Source organism: Podarcis pityusensis, assembly GCF_964106645.2.
Source record: "Podarcis pityusensis genome assembly, chromosome: 7".
Classification (NCBI taxonomy): domain Eukaryota; kingdom Metazoa; phylum Chordata; class Lepidosauria; order Squamata; family Lacertidae; genus Podarcis; species Podarcis pityusensis.
In genome coordinates this window covers 35,645,962-35,655,575 of record NC_138031.1, presented here as the reverse complement: position 1 = coordinate 35,655,575, position 9,614 = coordinate 35,645,962, and the positions used below count along the sequence as shown (strand labels likewise).

The 9,614-nt window shown below is 39.2% G+C and overlaps 1 protein-coding gene across 1 annotated transcript in view; it reads right to left on the bottom strand.

Moving 5' to 3' along the window:
* CYP7B1 (cytochrome P450 family 7 subfamily B member 1) overlaps window positions 1-9,614 on the bottom strand; it is a 103,859-nt gene that overhangs the window by 17,368 nt on the left and 76,877 nt on the right. The gene's annotated exons all lie outside the window — the stretch shown is intronic.

Genomic DNA, 9,614 nt, shown 5'->3' with positions numbered 1-9,614 from the left:
CAGTTTAAGGCAACAATTCTTGTTTGAGGATTTGCCTATGTGGCAGTGGTGGAATAATCACTATCTTCCACGTGTGAGAAGTGAGATCATTTGCAAGATATGCGCCACAGATACAGGGCATTCAAATAAAATACAGGAATTAATACAGAGGCTTACATCCACTAATAAATAAAACAGTATATACAAATGGATGCCTAATCAACAAACTAATGCGACAAACTATAAACTGTTCCTGAAAACAAATGCATATTAAGCATTTAAGTATTCCTCAGCAGTAATAAATAAATAAATAAAAATTTACCATATTGCCGCGGTAAATCTTGCCATTTAGCTAATTAGCCTGGATGATATGGTAAGCTAACCACTCATGGCAGTGAAATGTCTATGCACAAATAATAGTCATACTAGTATTAAGGAAAGCATTATTATAATGGTTGTACTCAGTCACATGTACTTTTAGAAAATCTTCCAAAGTTCTGTTTTCACATGTCAGCTATAGGCCTCAAAACATGACTTCATTACTTGCATGTTGCGCCTGCTGACAAGCTATGAATGGTTGTTCCAGGTTCTTTTTATACAATTCTTTATTTTTATTAAACAATATAACCTGTATGGAGAATTCAAACACATCTATGATTTATTGACTAGACATGCCAATCCTAAACCCTATTTACACCAATAAGGTTTATTACCTAGTAAGGTTGGTTTGAGCAAAGATGGGGAACCTGGACTTCCATCAATCCAGACAACATGGCCGTTGGTCAAGGATTATGGGAGTTCTAGTCCAACAACACCTGGAGGGCAGTTCTATATATTCAGGAGGATGTTCAATGGATTGCATGAGATTAGAGCCTAAATTATAATCAATCAGGCTCAGGATTCTAGGAATCTCATGATCATTGTAGCTGGTTGATGCTAGTTATTGATTCTACTCATACACACACACACACACACACACACACACACACACTTGGAGTCAATTAATACCTTCAGACTGAGAAAGGGGAAATTGCATGCCTGACCATTCATCTTCATAGAAAGATAGACTTATTCTGTGGACACAATAGCTTTCCACATATGGGGAATTAAAAAAAACCAAACAAATCACAAATGAAAACAAGCATTCAACAATCTAAGCCCCTGAAGCCTTTATTTTTAAAATGATTTCAAAGTTCAAAGAGAGATGCTCTAAATGCTACTGCTGAACATACAGGTCATCTGTCTACCTCATCTTTGTGGTGGTGTCCATTAGGTTTGGAATATTTCAAAAAGTGAAAATCAGGACAAAAAAGTTGTTTAGCTTTTTTTATTTATTTACAAAATCTCAAATAAAAAGGTAATTCGCCAAAATATACCCAGAGAGAGTGCTACATGGCATAAAAGAGGTTGAGACTGTTCTACCAGTAAGTGCTAAATTCTTATTTCTAAGTAAATAGCCCTCAGCAAGTACTGTGTGCCTTCAAGCAGGTAGTCCCCAGCAACACAATTTATTGCCTCCCCCTCCATACCTTGTTTTCCTCCTAATTTTCTCTAAACCGTGTAATTATTTCTATCTTAAAATAATAAAGGTTCAATAATAATAATAATAATAATAATAATAATAATGGTTCTGGTTGGGGTTGGTGGAAGATTTAGCACAGGATATTGGGACACCATTACAGTTTCCAGACATAGGATGAAAGGTGCAAAAAGAGAACCCCTGTATTCTACAATTTATCCCTTTTCCTCCTGAAGTGCAAGGTATTCAGACTATTCCCTACCCCTCTTCTATGCAACCCTGGGATCCTGCCCACTAATTCTGTTGTGTAAAATGACTCAAACTGGTACAAGCAACCTTTCAAATACCATCTCAGTGCATCTGAACAATAAAAATAAATAAATTCTCTGAACAGTTTGTATTCAGAAAAAAATAAAGAAGAAACGTCTTCAGAGTTTTGCCCAAAACTCTTGAGAGACTTGAGCATTATTTTTTTTCCTGGCTCCAACCCAATCTTTTACAATGAATTCATCCTGGAGTCGCTTTTTATTATAGGCATTAAAGTTGTGACCGAGAGACTGAAAATACTACATTCTGCTCTGGTATTTAACAAGCTGATTTTGAATGCTATTAACCTGAAGATGTCAGCTAGCTTCCCAACTTTGAGCATTCAGGGTAAACAATTTAAGATTTCTTTAAAAATTAATTAATATTAATTTAAACCATCTGTCCACCATCTGCTATTTTCAGATGAAAAAAAAAAATATGAGCTGCTTTTTTGTGATCTTCACTCCAACAATTTGCAAAACAATTCCCAATTCTTATATATTTAAATATCAACATAATTTCAAGTGAATAATCTTTCCAGGATGGGCGACTATTCTAGTATCACCCCTGTTTTGAATGCACTTGCTTGGAATAAGGTCCTATATGATATTAATATGAGCCCCTAAACTACTCCCCTAGGAAATATCTGAAACAGTTTCAAAGTAAATTTGTTTAGGACAGAGCTTACAGTATCTTTATAAACACTTGTTCATTGCAAGTACATTCAAAAGCATGCAAATAAAGTGTCAGGACATCAACACCTCAATTACTCTGCTGCGTTTTTGGTTATCACATGCCAAAAAGTGAACCCCCTGTTTTGCAAAGTCACTGCTGAAGTCAACACAGTGACTGAAACGGAAGATATAAATTGAGAAATGCAGTTTGCATATAAATTTAATATGGAAAAGTAATTGCATGCTGAATCAAATGTAGTTAATTTACAATAACAAAGCACCCACTAAAAACCATTTCCCAATCATTACTTTAAAGGAAGAATGGGGGAAAGGAGAATACAACCCACAAGCATAGCATTTGGGGACAATCCCTCTGCACAAAGTTCCACAGATCAAATCCTTTATTATAAACCAATTGCATGAAAAGGGTAAGGCTACAGTCCTACGTACTCCTGCGTAAATATGTCCAGGATATTGCTGCATGGCCAATTCATTTAAAGGCATTGATTAGAATCATACCCATATGGTTTATAATTGTATTTGTTTTGACACTACCTGCCGCAAAGAAGCAAGCTTCACGTTACCCCAGCCCTAAATTTGAAAGCACAAGACATGTTAGGCGCAAGGCCTGCTGGACTGAGCATGTGAATAATAATGCCCACTGAACTCTGTAAGTCCTGCCTGGCTCTCAGGATTGAAGCCAACACATTCTGGACTGGGCAAATCAGCCTGTTTAAAACAGTCCTTTATGTCAACCTGACCATTCTGCTTTGCATTACAGAATTGAATGGGCATCACAATAATCTCATTATTGCTTTTATTTACACAAAAAAACCTGTCGCAGCAGACACTAGATACTGTATTTATTCTACCCAAAATAATTTAATTAAAAATAATTTAATTAAAAATTAATTAATTTTAACAATTTTTAAAGCATTATAATACAGTTATACATGCATTTTCCATAGCTCATGGTGATTCACATAAAAAGAAGTAACATAAAAATGAGCCCAGGCAATAAAAAGCTCACACAAACATAACTTAGCTGTGCTTATTTCTGTTGGCTGCAAAGACTTTGTTCCACTCCCCACCAGTAAACATACATAGATGAAGATAGATTCTCTTTCTACATTTACTTGAAAATAAGCCCATTCCTTTCAAACTCATCCTGACACTTGGCCAGTCCAGTCTCAGCCACAAATACCTCAGAGGAGCTCTGTTTTGTGCTTTAAAACTCCAAAATCCATGACCGCAAGCTCACAAGCCAGAGTACCTTCTGACTGGTTGTGGGAGCAGGTTCCCACATCTGCCAAGGAGTTCAAGGGATCAGAGCACAAGTCTTCCTAAAAGCAGCCTGCTTTCTGTATTAGATCCATTTATACTAGGTCCACAGTGACAGTTTAATGAAGTTCCCCTTACGAGTCTGGCAATGTCTGCTGATGCTAAAATCTCTTCTCCCCAGTGGAATATGAAGAGACATGTCTGTATGGGACAACCATGTAGAAACTCCTTACTGCCTAATAAGCAGAGTCAGCTCTTCTATTTAATTGCATGAAAAGAAGTAAGAAAAGAAAAGAAAAGCCACTTCTAATCCTGGAGAATAAATGGTTCTTAAGGGGTTTTGTGGTGTGTTTTTTTGTTTCTGTTTATTGACGCTGCTCATTTGCTCCCAAACCTCCGACTTCTGCTACAGTTTCTATTACAAAGACTTCACAACCGCTAGTTTGTATTGTAGCTTTGTAGCAAAAAAGCATAGCGTGCAAGATAGGAAGAATGAAGTCACTGGAGAATCCTGTCATTTTGGAAGTAGTGAAGCAACACTGAGTATTTTAATACTGCTAAGAATAACACCACATATAGCATATAGCAGTAGCTATATGGATAATAGCTAGAAAGATGATAGATGATAGCTAGATAGATGATAGATGATAGATAGACACTGGTACCAGAGTCTGCAATAAACCCAGATGCCAACTTTGCTGGTACATACACCCGTACAACACCATTACTGGCCCCAACAACATCAAACATACCACCTCAGGACTATTTAATTGCTCATCTTCTAACATTGTGTATGCCATCAAATGCCAACAGTGCCCTTCAGCTCTCTATATTGGACAAACAGGCCAAACATTACGCCAAAGGATAAGTGGACATAAAACTCACATCAGGAATCACAAGACAGAGAAACCAGTAGGAAAATACTTCAGTCTCCCAGAACATTCTATACAAGATCTCAAAGTAGCTGTCTTATTACAAAAGAATTTCAGAAATAGACTGGAAAGAGAAGTTGCTGAATTGCAACTTATTACCAAACTTAAGGGATGCAGGTGGCGCTGTGGGTTAAACCACAGAGCCTAGGACTTGCCGATCAGAAGGTCGGCGGTTCGAATCCCCGCGACGGGGTGAGCTCCCATTGCTTGGTCCCTGCTCCTGCCAACCTAGCAGTTCGAAAGCACGTCAAGGTGCAAGTAGATAAATAGGTACTGCTCCTGCGGGAAGGTAAACGGCATTTCCATGTGCTGCTCTGGTTCGCCAGAAGTGGCTTAGTCATGCTGGCCACATGACTCGGAAGCTATATGCGGGCTCCCTCGGCCAATAAAGCGAGATGAGCGCCGCAACCCCAGAGTCGGTCACGACTGGACCTAATGGTCAGGGGTCCCTTTACCTTTACCTTTACCAAACTTAAAACCATGGAGAGACCTGGTCTGAATAGAGACATTGGATTCTTATCTCATTATACATGATAAAGCTATTTTTAGCCATCTTAACCCTTGGTTTTTCCTGTAAGACCAATTGCAGTCGTTAACAGTTGTCAACAGGTTTACCACACCTATCAGCCAATCACCCATTCCCACCACCCTTCTGAGTAATACCCCTCCCCACCCTCTCACTATATATAAGGGTCTGGTGACTTCTATTTCAGTGTATCTGAAGAAGTGCACATGCACACGAAAGCTCATACCAATAACAAACTTAATTGGTCTCTAAGGTGCTACTGGAAGGAATTTTTTAAATTTGTTTCGACTACAACAGACCAACACGGCTTCCTACCTGTAACTAGATAGACTGATAGATGATAGATAGATAGATGATAGATAGATAGATGATATAGATGATAGATGTTGTTGTTGTTGTTTAGTCGTGTCCGACTCTTCGTGACCCCATGGACCAGAGCACGCCAGGAAGTCCTGTCTTCCACTGCCTCCTGCAGTTTGGTCAAACCCATGTTAGTAGCTTCAAGAACACTGTCCAACCATCTTGTCCTCTGTTGTCCCCTTCTCCTTGTGCCCTCCATCTTTCCCAACAGAGTCTAGACATAATGGAATGTTTGGCATGGGCTACAGCATGATCAAGTAATATTATATACACTGATGGGGGTTTTACTGTTTTAAATGTTTTAGCAAGTACTGTTTTAAATAGACTGATCCACAAGCAAATTATGCCAGTGTGTTCAAATTCAAGCTGGCCTATTCCTGAAGCACTTGATAGGAACTGTTCCCTGGCACAAAGCAAGCTAAACTTGGAAGTACAGTGGTACCTCGCAAGACGAATGCCTCGCAAGACAAAGAACGCGCAAGACGAAAGAGTTTTCCGTTTTTTGAGTCGTTCCTCAAGACGAATTTCCCTATGGGCTTGCTTCGCAAGACGAAACGTCTTGCGAGTTCTTGCAAGTTTGTTTCCTTTTTCTTAAAACCGCTAAGCTGTTAATAGCCGTGCTTCGCAAGACGAAAAAACCGCAAGACGAAGAGACTCGCGGAACGGATTAATTTCGTCTTGCGAGGCACCACTGTAAAGTCTCTATGGTTGCAGAAAGAGTTACACTTCAAGGGAAGAAGGACAAACACTCAGAGGATGAACTACAAAATGGCATCCTCCTCAAAATGGCATCCCCCCAGCAAACAAGGGTTGGGTGAAGATCTACATCAGGAACAAGCAGGGAATAAATATCTATGTTGGGAGCTGCTGACCCTGTGGATCCTGCCAGCTGAGGCACTCACACACACATCCCTCATGACTGGGCCAACCTTGCTTCAGGCAGATACAACAGCAAAGGTGTTTTAAAAATATCAGCGGACAAAGCACACTTTTGTCAAGGCTGTAATGAAAGGTTTGATTTATGCAAAATATGCAATAGGTTCATCACAAATACTGCATCTGAGAAAAGAGGCTCCAGTTCATTAATGCTTGTGCCAACATATATTTGTTACTCTTTTAACAAACCACAGAACTCTTCAGGAACGCCAGCTTGGCCCTGCGACTGTGGGTGCCTTGTGCTGTGGGTGTCATGCAGCATGCATGGCCCTGGCACCAAAATTTGTGGGTGCCCAGCCCCTTCAAGGGGAATTTTGTGGGTGCTCGGGCACCTAGGGCCCCAGGGATTTGGCACCTATGGGGCTCTTGGTTGCTTTTCTTATGACAGATTAACGTGTCTTCCCCTTTGAGGTTCTTTGCAGCATTTCGAAAGAGGCAGACATGGCTTTATGACAAACAGAGCAAACTTTTAAGATTTGCAGCGCGGTCATCTACCGGTACCTGGAGCATCAAGAAGTACAGGTTGAGTCTTTAATTACCATTGTATAGAAATGACAGGGTTTTTTTGGAGGGGAGATAGGGAAGATGATCACATTTATGTAATAGTGGTCTTATTAGGAAGATTTTGCTGAACTGCTGACAATGATGTACAGTAGCGATTCGTTGGAATGACGTTTGGGGAAAACGATTCTGCTGCACCACCACACAAAACCAATTAGAGAACTATTTTCTGCGACAGGTCAGGAATTTACATTGTTTCTTGTGGAAAGATGTGCTTTTTAATTTCTTTATTAAGATGACATCCATGTCCCTTGAGACTTTTCGGGATGACAATCATTTGCTCATCACACGGGAAAGTACAATCAGTGAAATCATGTTACCAGTCCAGGGCAATGCCAGAAACTCCAAGCATCGTTCCACATTTTCCAAATGAACTACTCCGGGAACCAATAATTAGAACAATATATATTGGCAGTATTTTTTGACAGGACCTTTAGCTACACACCAAGCAGAGAAAGTAATGATAGAGCATAGACATCAGTACTGCTGTAGATTATTTGATCGTTCTGTATATGTCAATTTTGCCAATTCAAAAAGACATCACGAGATGCTGCATATATTGGTATTGGGGGTCATGATGCTCAGTGCTTATTACAGTAGTAGATTTGCTTCTCTTTCTCCTTTATGGGCTGCAGATATTCAGTATTAACAAAAACCAGGAAGTGTCATGAAGTAATAAAAACTCTGATGTTCCTGAGAAACAATACTATCTATAACTCAGTCTATTCTGCTTACTATCTCATGGCATCATAATGCAACACTTTAAAAAGTGACTTGGCTTAACAATGAGATATTAAATAATTATGTTTCAAAGTGTAACTATACAAAAAAAGGAGGAGGAGGATGCTGTCACACCTATAGTGTGTTTACATCATTTCTTTCTCTCACTTGCCTATATAAAAAAGGAAATGCTACTCTTGGGGATTTGGGAAGGTGGAATTGAGTTTCTAAAACAAATTTCCTGACCAACATTTTATAATTTGCAATTAAAATTAATTTAAAATAGTTTATTAAAAATATGTTCAGAAGTACAAAATGTTTTTGTTTTGTCCGGATGTCAATTCTTACATTAGATACCTTGCTGGAGTGTTTATTTAGCAACCTGATGAAAGTCTGACAAGCTGAACTTTGGCTTATATTTTGCAGATTTTGTCATTGCTTTTGCCCCCAACATTATCTGCCCCCTTTTCCTCCCCACAATCTCTCCACAGGAGAACAGATGTGGAGCACCCAAGGGACCATCGCTGCCTCCCCCTTCTATCCACAAAGCCTGCTTCCTCTAAATCACTAAATTCCCCACCACCATCATTTTGTGCCCACCAAATCAAAGCACTGGATTAGTAGACTGCTTATTTTATGATGCATGCTGTATACAGAGTTCTGTGTTCCCTGTGTGATAAGCACTTCAGCTGCAACCCTGTGCAATGTTAGGATGCTTAAATTCCATCGTTGTCAGTAAATTTAAGCAGTTTTTTTTTTGGATTGCAGCTCTGATCTTTAGAAATAATAAAAAAGCAAAGTCCCAGTTTGCAAACCTAGGTGCACCCTCGCTTAGACAGTAAAACCTGTGTAACTTTGATGCATGATGGTATGTAACTACAGAATTGTGTACAAAGTAAAGATTACAGAGATAGGAGCAGCTCCTGTTACTCTGCATTTATGAAGATGTGTGTTCAGAGCTATGGGTCATTGGAGAAGTAGTTTCGCTGCTCTCATTCTAATGAAACAATGAATTAATGTGTCAGTCACTTTTCTGTGCTACTGTCAACTCCACTGTAAAAAATTAGACAGAAAGACATTTTGCTTTTTTAAAAAAAAAAAAGCCATTGTCTAAATATGACATAGCATTTTCTGCTGTAGATGATGTAATTTATCACTTTAGCAGAGAGCAGAATGTAAAGAAAATACAGATAATTCATGTTTGGTAGACCAAGTATACAAAATATATTGTGTATCTATACATTTTATGCATATGTGGTGCATACGTGCAAATACCCAACTATACAGTTAGTTTTGCATATCCTAATATGTTCTGCACTGATGTTCGTTAAAGAGTACAATACAAAATAGACTCAGTGTAAAGGTAACTAATGGCAAATAGCATAAAGCAGCCATGGGCTCTATTCAAACTGACCTCAGCAAATCATATACCTCCTCATCTTCAAAGGTCTAGTGCAGGTATGTCCAAAGGCTGGCCTAATCTGGCCCACCATTTGGTTTAATCTGGCCCCTGTGGAAGTTCAGTTTATTTCTTGGGTTAAAATCCTAAAAAAAGCTCAGCAACTTTGGAGAAAAATCCCAACAACTTCAATCCTAAGAAAAGGTCAATAACTTTAGTCGGCCCTCACGCATGTTCAAATCTGGCCCTCTTTGAAAAAATTTGGACACCCCTGGCCTAGTGGAAGAAGTACATCTTCACCTGCCTCTTGAAAGAGCACTGAGGAAAGATTCTCCTCACTGAGGAGACTGGCATCTCAGCAAGGTGATTACTCCCAAGTTTCTCACGTACTTAAGCATATCTTCACACACTCTTAAAGAAC